Source organism: Schistocerca gregaria, chromosome 3 (assembly GCF_023897955.1).
Source record: "Schistocerca gregaria isolate iqSchGreg1 chromosome 3, iqSchGreg1.2, whole genome shotgun sequence".
Taxonomy (NCBI): Eukaryota; Metazoa; Arthropoda; class Insecta; order Orthoptera; family Acrididae; genus Schistocerca; species Schistocerca gregaria.
This window is the reverse complement of record NC_064922.1, coordinates 287,641,161-287,654,655: the sequence shown is the minus strand read 5'-3', so window position 1 is coordinate 287,654,655 and position 13,495 is coordinate 287,641,161. Positions and strand designations below refer to the sequence as shown.

At 46.4% G+C, this 13,495-nt stretch overlaps 1 protein-coding gene across 1 annotated transcript in view; it reads left to right on the top strand.

Annotated features, from left to right (window-relative positions):
- The window catches only part of LOC126355345 (uncharacterized), a 708,215-nt gene that overhangs the window by 302,618 nt on the left and 392,102 nt on the right, over positions 1 to 13,495 (top strand). The gene's annotated exons all lie outside the window — the stretch shown is intronic.

Here is a 13,495-nt window from a genome sequence, read left to right as displayed (position 1 = left end):
AATCCATGGAGAAGAAATAAAAACTTTGAGGTTCACCAATGACATTGTAATGTTGTCAGAGATACCAAAGGACTTGGAAGAGCAGTTGAACGAAATGGACAGTGTCTTGAAAGGAGGATTTAAGATGAACATCAACAAAAGCAAAACAAGGCTAATGGAATGTAGTCGAATTAATCAGGTGATGCTGAGGGAATTAGATTAGGAAATGAGACACTTAAAGTAGTAATGGAGTTTTGCTACTTGGGAAGCAAAATAACTGATGATGGGATGATGGTCGAAGTAGAGAGGATATAAAATGTAGACTGGCAATGGCAAGGAAAGCGTTTCCGAAGAAGAGAAATTTGTTAACATCGAGTATAGCTTTAAGTGTCAGAAAGCCGTTTCTGAAAGTATTTGTATGGAGCGTAGCCATGTACGGAAGTGAAACATGAACGATAACTAGTTTGGACAAGAAGAGAATAGCAGATTTCGAAATGTGGTGCTACAGAAGAATGCTGAAGATTAGATGGGTAGATCACATAACGAATGAGGAGGTACTGAATAGGATTGGGGAGAAGATTTTGTGGCCCAAATTGACTAGAAGAAGGGATCGGTAGGTAGGACATGTTCTGAGGCATCAAGGGATCACGAATTTAGTATTAGAGGGCAGCGTGGAGGGTAAAAATCGTAGAGGGAGACCAAGAGATGAATACACTAAGCAAATTCAAAGGGATATAGGCTGCAGTACGTACTGGGAGATGAAGAAGCTTGCACAGGGTAGAGTAGCGTGGAGAGCTGCATCAAACCAGTCTCAGGACTGAAGACCACACCAGCAACAACAAGTGCATGGGAGTGACAGTGTCAATATTATAAAACAAACGTAAGTTTAGTGAAACTTTCAGTACAAAGATCAGGTTAGATCCGGACATAATACAAAAGCCAATCACCTGTTTAGTTAATTTTCTAACTGCGTTGCGCCCGAATGTATTTGTATTTGTCTTGTAGCATTCAGAATATCAGCACACTTGCGCCTTTCCTTCCTTTGATTCGAGCTGGTGTTTGCTGCTTCTTATATGGACAATGACAGGAGTTCCTTCACATGAATGCCGTGTGAGGGTATCTGCCATCAGGAGTTAATAAGTTCAGATTTCCGCAAGCCGAGCGGGATTAGCCGAGCGGTCTACACGGACTGTGCGGCTGGTCCCGGCGAAGGTTCGAGTCCTCCCTCGGGCATGGGTGTGTGTGTTTGTCATTAAGATAGTTTAGGTTAAGTAGTGTGTAAGCTTATGGACTGATGACCTTAGCAGGTAAGTCCCATAAGATTTCACACACATATGAACATTTTTGAGATTTCCGCGAACGACTGCCTCCTATCCTGCTCGACGGTATTCCAATACCATATCAGAAAACAGTTAAGAACTTCGGTGTAACTTTGGCTGAGCATCTCAACTGGGCGGAGAATACAGTCGCAGTGTGCCGGAAGAAGTCCGATTGTCTCAATGCTCTCAAAAAGTTTCGGAACGTATTTGCCCAGGACATGAAATGCCAGCTCATTCAAGCATTCGTTCTACCGAACCTCCACTGTTGTGATGTAATTCAACAAGGCATGAGTAGTGAAAACAAAAGACGGCTAGAACTAACCATGAATGCCTGTGTGCGTTACACCTGCAACATTCGCCGATATGATCATGTTAGTGCCTCATACTCCCAGCTAGGGTAGCTGCGGCCGGACAAATTGCGTGACTACCACACACTGTCTACTTCACCGGCTCCTCCTCGCGCATGTACCCCAGTACTTTGCTTCAGAGATTAAACACCTTTCATGCCATCGCAGTCGAAACACGAGGCCACTGTTATTTGGTATCCTAATTGTGACAACTCACAAAACGAAAACTTTTGCAAAATCCTTCTCACTTGCCGCTGTCCGCCTCTGGAAAAAACTGCCCCTTTCCTTGCGCAAAATTCAATCCTCTGCTGCTTTTAAGAAGAAGTTGAAGCGTTTCCTACTATCATCCTCATAACGTTTTCCCTCTGTCAAATAGCGAAGCTAGAGTCTCATATCTCTTCTTCCTCTTTATCTATCTCTATTAGCCACACAATCGTCTTTTCCTTTATATTTCCTTGATTATGTTTCATCATGCATCTATTCTTCTCCTCCCTTCACCATAAGTCTCCTTCATACTCCCTGCTACTAGCACTCCTATCTAAAATCTGTCTCTTTCGTAATGTCTAATTATAGCAGTACATATCATCTACGAATATAAACTGTATATGTATGTGTTTTTCCAAGTGTGTCTTTGAAATTGTTTATTTCACTTTTGTACTAGATGTAGTTTAACATGCGTACTAAAGCATATGAAAGTAAAATAAGTAGAATGCCTGGTTAGATGTAAGAGAGGGCCTGATGGCCCTAATCTTGCCAAGTTAAATAAAACAATAACAAAAATAAAAATTAAATAAAAACTGTTTCCGACATTTTGTGATAGATATTTTACGTCTTGAAACATAAACTCCTGGAAATTGAAATCAGAACACCGTGAATTCATTGTCCCAGGAAGGGGAAACTTTATTGACACATTCCTGGGGTCAGATACATCGCATGATCACACTGACAGAACCACAGGCACATAGACACAGGCAACAGAGCATGCACAATGTCGGCACTAGTACAGTGTATATCCACCTTTCGCAGCAATGGAGGGTGCTATTCTCCCATGGAGACGATCGTAGAGATGCTGGATGTAGTCCTGTGGAACGGCTTGCCATGCCATTTCCACCTGGCGCCTCAGTTGGACCAGCGTTCGTGCTGGACGTGCAGACCGCGTGAGACGACGCTTCATCCAGTCCCAAACATGCTCAATGGGGGACAGATCCGGAGATCTTGCTGGCCAGGATAGTTGACTTACACCTTCTAGAGCACGTTGGGTGGCACGGGATACATGCGGACGTGCATTGTCCTGTTGGAACAGCAAGTTCCCTTGCCGGTCTAGGAATGGTAGAACGATGGGTTCGATGACGGTTTGGATGTACCATGCACTATTCAGTGTCCCCTCGACGATCACCAGAGGTGTACGGCCAGTGTAGGAGATCGCTCCCCACACCATGATGCCGGGTGTTGGCCCTGTGTGCCTCGGTCGTATACAGTCCTGATTGTGGCGCTCACCTGCACGGCGCCAAACACGCACACGACCATCATTGGCACCAAGGTAGAAGCGACTCTCATCGCTGAAGACGACACGTCTCCATTCGTCCCTCCATTCACGCCTGTCGCGACACCACTGGAGGCGGGCTGCACGATGTTGGGGCGTGAGCGGAAGACGGCCTAACGGTGTGCGGGACCGTAGCCCAGCTTCATGGAGACGGTTGCGAATGATCCTCGCCGATACCCCAGGAGCAACAGTGTCCCTAATTTGCTGGGAAGTGGCGGTGCGGTCCCCTACGGCACTGCGTAGGATCCTACGGTCTTGGCGTGCATCCGTGCGTCGCTGCGGTCCGGTCCCAGGTCGACGGGCACGTGCACCTTCCGCCGACCACTGACGACAACATCGATGTACTGTGGAGACCTCACGCCCCACGTGTTGAGCAATTCGGCGGTACGTCCACCCGGCCTCCCGCATGCCCACTATACGCCCTCGCTCAAAGTCCGTCAACTGCACATACGGTTCACGTCCACGCTGTCGCGGCATGCTACCAGTGTTAAAGACTGCGATGGAGCTCCGTATTCCACGGCAAACTGGCTGACACTGACGGCAGCGGTGCACAAAAGCTGCGCAGCTAGCGCCATTCGACGGCCAACACCGCGGTTCCTGGTGTGTCCGCTGTGCCGTGCGTGTGATCATTGCTTGTACAGCCCTCTCGCAGTGTCCGGAGAAAGTATGGTGGGTCTGACACACCGGTGTCAATGTGTTCTTTTTTCCATTTCCAGGAGTGTAGTTCTACGCACTTCGCTATCGTTTCAGTACATGTACTTACGTCGTTTGGCACTGTGGAGCATCATTGAAGGGTGTTCTTTGCCAAATATTGTATTTTTATTGATTCTGATTTCATAATATATCAATATTTTCATTATTAATTATTTATTACTTATTTGAGTTGTGATATACTCCCACGTTTGCCATAACGAAAAGAATCAGGGAGCTCCTGCAAGTAGGAAAAGTGTACGCGCCGTACACAGTCGAATGCTAAATACGAAGTCAATTAAAAATCCTGATGGTCTGCTAAAATTTACTGCAACCGCAAATTGGGGCAAAATCCGTTTCCCGGTCCGGTATAATTTTTTGTATGTCATTAAAAAATTGTGCAGCCGCAATCTAATCGTATTCGCAATTGCCATTACATATCTTCTCACTGAAGCAAATTTAATTAATTTGACATCTGAATTTTAACTCTGCGAACCTGCATTCCGACAGAGAGCGTTCAAATAGTACCCACCCATACATATGCGTCTGCGCGCCACAGATGGAGCAGTATTCGAAGAGGGAGGTAAACCTGACAAAGAGCGGTCATGTAACGGCAGCCTATATACATGCTTTTCCGCGCCAAGTTACTGTATAAAGTTACCCACGTGTACCAGCATTCTCTAATCTAAATCACTCGTCTGAAGATGGATGAATGGTTGTCAGCCGAAATATGGTGACAAGATGTCAATGTCAGCCGGCTGCAACCCTAAAACACCGTGGAATATCTTAATAGCTTTTCAGTGCCTGAGAGCTTTTATTAATACCTCTCACTTCTGATCGTAAGGGATGTGCTGCTAACGTGATGCATAACGGCCTCGCGCTCCAGCGACAGTTGTACGCTATGTCTGGAGCGGCAACCACGCAGGTACTAAGCGCACCGGACAGAAAATTAGTCAGCTGCAGGAGACATCACGATAACACGATAACACTGTGTAAGACGGACTCTAATCTTGCTAATGGCCTCAATGCGGCGAGAAACGGAGTCCACAAAGTTTTTCATATATGCAGCTGCACACTTTATTTCTAATTAGGTGAGTCAGAGCGCCCGCATCTCGTGGTGGTGCGGTAGCGTTCTCGCTTCCCGCGCCCGGGTTCCCGGGTTCGATTCCCGGCGAGGTCAGGGACTTTTTCTGCCTCCTGATGGCTGGGTGTTGTGTGTTGTCCTTCGGTTAGTTAGGTTTAAGTAGTTCTAAGTTCTAGGGGACTGATGACCATAGATGTTAAGTCCCATAGTGCTCAGAGCCATTTGAGTTAGAGCAACTAGATTACTATCCCAGCAGCAAAGGCTGCAACAGCGAAAAATAAAAGAGGCTATTGAAACAATATAAAGTGGAGGCTAAAAAAACCACTCCGTCTTCAGGCCACGAGTGGCCTACCGGGACCATCCGACCGCCTTGTCATCCTCAGTGGAGGATGTGGATAGGAGGGGCGTAGGGTCAGTGCACCGCTCTCCCGGCCGTTATGATGGTATTCTTGACCGAAGCCGCTACAATGCGGTCGAGTAGCTCCTCAATTGGCATAACAAGGTTGAGTGCAGCCCTAAAAATGGCAACAGCATGTGGCGGCCTGGATGGTCACCAAACCAAGTGCCGACCACGCCCGACAGCTCTTAACTTCGGTGATCTCACGGGAACCGTTGTATCCACTGCGGCAAGGCCGTTTCCCTGATGGTAGGCTAGCGAAATTAATATGTATTTCTGGCTGAAAAAAGGCAAAAGTGTGACAGTAATCCCTTAATCACTGATTCCTATTGTTTTTTTAACACATCCACTAATGATGGTGTCATACCCCGTAAATGCAATGCGAGCCATGCGTGGCTCGTTTTCCCGCTATCATCTATTTTACACCCCACTACGTTAATTTAAATTACTACTTTCACTGAGTTGTTTCTTTGCCTGACCGTGACCGGCGCTAGCAGCGCGTATCAATATATACCCTCTCATAGCATCTTTGCTCCACTACTATTACCTTAAAAACAATGGTTCAAATGGCACTGAGGACTATGGGACTAAACTTCTGAGGTCATCAGTCCCCTAGAACTTAGAACTTCTTAAACCTAACTAACCTAAGGATATCACACACATATATGCCCGAGGCAGGATTCGAACCTGCGACCCTAGAACCGCTCGGCCACACCGGCTGGCGCTATTACTTCCCGGTCTTGGTCTGTCGTAAGCCAGTTCGGGTTGTGAGTTCGGGTTGCAAGTTCAGGCTGCCAGTCGGGGGTTTGTAATTCGGCACTAGTGCAGTCGGATTGGAGCAGCAGTGTGGTCTGCTTCGACATGGCTCGCCCGATCATTGCCACCACGCATCACTTGAGCCGGGCCACAATCTTGGTGGATCGTCAGTCGGTCGCCCTACCTGACGACGCTCGCCGATCGTTCATGAGTCGGCTGTGTTTGTGTGCATCGACTCCCGATTTGTATTCGTGCGTGCTTAAGCTGGGTTTACACTAGCAAGTCGCTTGCAGAAGTTATTAATGCAAGCTATCGCTAGCCGCTTGCAGCTGTGTTTACACAGCAGCGCAAGAATTAAGCAAGATTCTTCCGCAAGTACTTTGGCAAGAAACTTGCGTCAACAAGTTGCTGTTACTGTTTACATATGCTTTCAGTACCACTACGAGTGTCAGCCGAAGTCTAAAATGACTAGTAGGCGGGTGAGATACGCTGCAGCTCTTGTAATTGTAATGAAAACGTGAAAAAGAAAAAGAGAAGTATTTGGGTTAGGAAGTAGATAATGAGAAGATCGCAAAATGGGGCCTTTTGCAAGAACTTAGTATCGAGAGCATGGACACTTTTGAAAACTTTTGCAGAATGTCCTCAAGTGATCTGGAGTATTTGTTGATGTTAATAGCGCCCGTCATACCAAAACGAGACACGAACTTCCGTACTGCTATTTCAGCAAAGGAACATTTGCTAGTCACTCCATGATTTATAGCTACCAGTGAGCTACGAATAAAATAGACATTTCATTTATTTATATGAAACATACAACCAAAAAAAGATTGAATTCTGAAATCTTTTCGTTGTAGGAGACTCATACAAGTCCCTAATGTACTTGTTTCATATTCCTGTTAGCACGATTTCTCTGATCGTACCCGATGTATGTAGAGCCACTTTTAACGTCTTGAAAATGGAAAATTATTTGAAGGTATGTGAAAATACAACAATGAAATTAAATTTTTATTGAAATAAACTGCATTTTACAGAATGATATGCTTATAAAAATGTTTTTTTTCTAATGCTCATAAAATGGAAAGTGACAAGCTAATTAAACAGAACATGTAATAATTACACATAGTCTTTTTCTAGACTCTTAAACCAACAAGCGAGTGGATGCAGGTGGCAAAGAGGTTGTGTCTTCAAATTATGCTACACTCTGTGTACTTCTTGCACAGACGTATCGAATATCGACGAGATTTCATTTAATGCGCTCATCTTCTTCACTCTTCCATTAACGTCTCGGTTATGAACGTTCAATATTTCGGGGTAGCCCTGCACGTCCCCAATAAAATGTTCTGTATCCTGCTTCATCCATTTCCGTTTCTCCTCCATTTCTGAAATTTGTTTGCATATAATACGTAAGATGGTTGCATAAAATCAAGTCGCCATATTAAGTAAAATGTTAAAGATGAGTATTATGCAGACGACATACTTACTATAACTTGCGTTTCCTACTTGCAGGAAATAGAAATAAATCCTAAAATCTGCAAGTTACTTGTAGCTACTTCTTGTTTGGTGTTCACAGTGGAAGCGGAAAACGTTCAGCAAGTCACTTCGGCAGTAAACTGCTGCACTCGCAAGTCGACTTGGCGATATATTTACACTCGCAAATCGCGCGGCAAGTTCTACCGCGCAAGTAAATTGCTACAATAACTTGCTAGCGTAAACCGAGCATTAGTTACTGTTGGGTATCGTTCAGGTCTTTGTGCAAGTGTTTGTCAGGTTGTGTGTGTAGTTTGTATGATTTTTTATTGACAAGTTATTTTAAATGTCGTCGCTGTATTGGCTCTGAGAGATCGGTCGTCTAATCGGGCAACGCGTAACTGGTTTCTTAGCGCTTCTGGGCCCCTTCAATTACCATCTTGTGGAACTTAGCTCGGTCTCTTCCCGGGTCAGGGATGTTGGCTAGCCAGTGGCCGTGTTTTCTCTGCATGGTTAGGTCCCAGCCAGTATTTCCTCTGTCGGGTGTCTGGAAGTGAGTGGGAGACGCACCAGCAGTGCATTCGCGATGGAGCAGCAGTCGCGATGGAGCAGCAGTCGCGGACGGAGCAGCAGGCAGTTGGTCTGTTGCTGCGGACCAGGGAGGTTATCTACGCGCGGTACACTCAGCTGGGTCCGCTGGCGGTCCTTGCGCAGTGTCGGAGCGTGTATGGAGCCTTCCGATCGATACGAGCTCCGTGTTTCACCGACCCAGGACGTCAAAGTTGAGCAGTGGTTTCAAGTACCCAAGCCAAGTCCATTCATGTTGTGTGGTTCGTTTCGGTGGTTTGCTGTTGGGGAGGTTTTCCTGTGAGCAACACCCAGTGTTTTATTGCTGAAATTTAGCCGCTATGTGGTGCAATTAACTATATTGATTGACTACAATTCAAGTGCCCCACCGGAATTTTCTGCCTTGTGTGTAGTTTTGACAGCTTAATACATGTACATATTTGATTGTGGATAATCACGCCCGTAACATTTTGTGTTTGAATTCTCAAGTACCGATTGGTGACAAGCAAGTCGTTTGTCGGTCAGTACGTGGCTGTCTCTTGGTTAGGTTCCGACGAATCAAGTGTAGTTGGGCTCATCACCTGCCTCACCTAAGTGAACGAGGGCAGACCGACCCCCTGGAGGCTTCTGAGTGCTGTTGTTTTTACTGTCTTTCTCACCGATGTTTAATTGTCTGTTTATAATCTATCATAGCCAATGATAAAAAGAATTCTTAGTTTTACTGTGTCTTATGAAAAAAGTTTGAATTCCGGCAAGTGGATATTTGCTCAAAGGTTATTGCTGTTGTGTTGTCGTTCTTTTAGTTCAGTACAGCTTCTTAAAACTTAAGGCTTATGGTTTTTTTTTAAGTTTTGAGAAATTAATTGTGGGAGCTTTATTCTTCCAAGCTTAAGCATTGCGGCTTGGAACCTTATTCTTATAATTACCTTGCAAGCTTAAACACTGCGGCCTTCTGCCTTTGGAAGGTTACGGTAATTTATTTCAAAATCTTGAAAATGTTATAGTGGGCCTTCAGCCATTTGTATTGCACCTTGCATATGTTTGTTCTGTCTAACTTTGCCTTGAGGCTTTTTATTTATTAATTATTTCTTTGCTATTTTAACTGCATTTTTTTCTTGTTAATTTTTAAGATTTCTTGTTTGGAGGCGTTCAGTCGTCGAAGAATTGCATTTTGAGACTCGTAGTTGTAAAGGTTCGGCTGTGCGCCTCTTTGGTTGTAAATGTGTAATTAGATTATAATAATTACAATTTTAAGGTGAAACTGACCCCAACCTTATTTGGCCCTTACCGCAATTCTAGCCACCTGTTCTGCCCAGTGGGTTTAGCTGGCGTTTCACAGTGGCCGCACTGTGGTTAATTTCTGCCCTGAAAACGTGTAAAACAATTTCTTTAACGTGACGCAACGGAAACAAGCAGCATAGTGTGCCCTTATGGCGACAAACACGATGTTTAGCCGTTTGTCGTTTATTTATTACTCTATTGTCTGATCACTCTGAAAATAACCAGAGGAGGGGGAGGGGGAGAAAATTGCAGTTGCGTAACAAGCAATGTTCTTAAATGCTGCTGCCCCTTAAGAAATGAAGGGCTGACAGTAACTTAGCACACAAAATGATTAACAGGAGAGGATGGGGAGGGGGGGGGGCGTGGGAAATCGTACTACTGCAACAGAGATAAGCGTTACTGGAGGCAAAGATCAAGAGGGGAAGTTGCTATCACTGAATCAAGGAGATTCACGGGGCTGATACACTTACAGTTTCCCTAACTGATTTCCACGGAATAAGACTAGAGCGACAGAAAAGTGGATATGAGATGCAGTTATTTAAGCAAGAGAACTAAAGAATTAACATGCTGATCGGTCTAAAACGGGGAGGTGTAAAGAACTTAGCTTACGACACGCGTGGCAAAGATTTCAGCAATTCGGAAAGATTTTATTACAAAGCAATGTTACTACGAACAGGCTCTGATCGCAACCTAACAGTGCGCTAGCAAGCAGGCACAGTGCATTTCATCGCGATCGGCTCGTGGTACCGCTGCACAGCGTGGCCCCACCGGACGACAGCATCTCCAGCAAGTGCAGCCTGTAGCCCGCCCAGTCTTCAACTGCCCACCGTTCGCTCCTCAACACCTCCAAGAGGTCGCACTTTTAGGCGAATATTCCGATCAGTCACGGGCCTAGCTTCCACGCTCAATACAACGGCCCAATCGGTTCGCGTCAAAAAGTGTGCCCTACTGATCCCTTGTTCGTCAGTTTAAACTGTCAGAGTTTCTGGAAAGAACTCGTAGTTTCTACTGCGAAATTACGGTAACCAATAGAAACACATGCCAAGGAATTTTGGTGGGAAAGATATTTGCACCTATGCCATCGAAGTCACGTACGCGAAGGCAGAGAGGCGTGCGGTCATTTGCCATCATTCCTCTCGTTCTTCTTCTGTTCCCCCCAACCTACTCCTACCTGCTATTATCCCGCGCGGCTTCCAACGAGTCAGCCCTCCGTTTCCAAGCTGGGAGGCAGCAGTAAATTCGCCTTATCCCACAGCCAAACTAACACGATGGGTTTCATGCAAGACAGGGAGTGTTCATGAAATAGTGGCTACAGGTTATAAAGGGAAGTAGCACTCCGTCTTCAGGCCACGAGTGGCCCATCGAGACCAGCCGACAGCCGGATCAGCTGAAGATCCGGATAGGAGGGGCATTTGGTCAGCACACCGCTCTCCCGGTCGTTAAGTTGGTTTTCTTTGACCGGAGCCGCTACTATTCGGTCGAGTAGCTCCTCAATTGGCATCACGAGGCTGAGTGCACCCCAAAAAATGGTAACAGCACATGGCGGCCCGGATAGTCACTCATCCAAACACCGGCCACGCCCGACAGCACTTAACTCCGGTGATCTGACGGGAACCGGTGTATCTACTGCGGCAAGGGCGTTGCCCTTATAAAGGGAAAGTTAAGGGTTAAATAAAACACATCTCCCATAGATCACTTCCTACAGGCAGTGGTCCGAGTAGTATTTGATTAAGATATATAAAAAGGGTAAAAGACCGAACCTAGTTGATAGGATAAACTCTAATGAAAGATGTACCCACATGAAACGTACGTCTTTCAATATCTAAGGGCCCGATTTTCTGTTGCTGTCACTTGCTGGAGCAGAGCAGGCGATAGCCTCGTTTACAAACACGCCTCTCCACAACAGGCATCTCCACTAGTACAGTTGGACTCCACCGGAGGGTTGCTAAAATTTGCCAACGTGAAAACACACGTTGTTGCTCGTAGGAACGTCTCAACAGCCGACAACGAAATCCAAACGACAAAATGGTTCAAATGGCTCTGAGCACTATGGGACTTAATATCTATGGTTATCAGTTCCCTAGAACTTAGAACAACTTAAACCTAACTAACCTAAGGACATCACACAACACCCAGTCATCACGAGGTAGAGAAAATCCCTGACCCCGCCGGGAATCAAACCCGGGAACCCGGGCGCGGGAAGCGAGAACGCTACCGCACGACAACGAGCTGCGGAAAAATCCAAACGACACAATGTTAACAGTCGTGACGTGCTTGTAGATTAAGTCAAAACTCAACTTTCGTGTCCACGGACCTCGTAGCAATGGGAACAGCACCACACACTCCGACCGCACGTGGATGCCGCTAGCGGTCTCGGCCAAACTACGCGCCGCGGAGATTTTCTCGCTGCTCCACCCCAAACGACCAACTTTTCGCACACAGCACAGCCGAAAACTACAAGCGCCAGGCCAAAGATAGCACAAGGTGCGAATATCAATGCACGCCGCTGCTGCCACTCGCGGAGAGAGAGAATAACAACATGTAACTGCGGGAGACTAAACACAGAATAGCACCCAACGTTTAATCCAACGCCTAACATGAGCCAGACACGGCTCAGTGTGGGCGGGCATTATCCTGTTGGAACAACACATCAGCTTCCTGTTGCAAGAATTCCAAAAGAATAGGTGTAACAACTCTCTGAAAGTACCGACCGCTGGATAACGTTCCCTATAGAAACAGCAAAGATCAAAGAGGGTTGTAGCTTATCGCACCCCAGACCATAAGGCTTGAGGTTTGGCTAGCGTGCGTTGGACGAATGCAATCCATGAGACAGCCTTCACCTGGTCGTACGCCCAAACGACCATCTCATGCGTGCAGACAGAATCTGCTTTCATCGCTGAAGACCACGGCGCTCCGTTCCATCTTCCAAGTGATCATCTGACGGCACCAGTCGAGTCTTGTACGTCAATGCCGTGGCGTGAGTGGAAGACGGGCTAGAGTTGTGCGTTCCCGTAGTCCCACTGGTAAAAACCGGTACACAACACTGCGTGTTGACAAGTCTGGGCTCACAATTTCTCTTATCTGTGCAGTGGCAGCTGTACGATCTGCCGCTGCTGCCCTTACAATACGACGATCCCGACGGGCGTCTGCTCTGCATGGGCATCCAGAACCTCCTCTACGGGTGTGAAACTTTTCATGTGACTACTTATACCAGCGTCGTTCAACAACTGACGAAGCACGTCTGACTTTGGTGGCAATTCTCCTGACGGACCATACTACCACTCGAAAGGTCGCAATTTGACCCCTTCTACAGTCGCTAATTAGGCCGTAGGAAGCACGAGTGCGTCTCTGCGGTATAGCTGTCTGCTTGTTTCACATGTGTGCACCACAGTGAGCCTTGTGGCTTTTTTTCCCCTTAGTAGGCAGCTCTTCAGCCTACAGAATGTTTAAAACGGAAGAAGATAATAAACAATAAAAGCAGCCGATAAAAACGGTGGCGTAAATTTAAAATGGCGGAAAATTGTGGAAGTTAAAACATAAATCAAAGGGTTGGCAAAGTTAATAAAATACACAGGAAGCAGGCAGCTGAAACAGTAGGCAGACAATTAAAAAAAACACTGCGACAGTCTGGTTTCTGATCGCATCAGATATAAAAATCACACCCAGCGACAGTATGATTTTTGTTTGCAAACAAACCCATTTAAAACACTGTACTAAAAAGTTGGCAGGAAGATGGCACACCACAGCCAAGGGCAGACAGGGCCGGGGGGGGGGGCGGATCTGGACAGATGAGGGGGGGGGAAGGGGGAAGGAGAGGAGAACGAAGTGGGGAGAGGACTCATAAGGGGGGCAAGGCAGACGCAAGAGGGAGTGGGGAAATGGAGAGGAGGGGAATGCAACGACTCAAAGGAGAGAAGGGAGGCAGAGACAGGGTAGGCATGGAAAAAACAGGATGGAAGGTGTAGAGAGGGAGCCCATGAAAATGACATAGGAAGGGAGGGGAAAGTGAGGGTCAGAGTTGATAGGAGGGATAAAGGATAGAGGGCATCATCCGAGAGGGGGAGT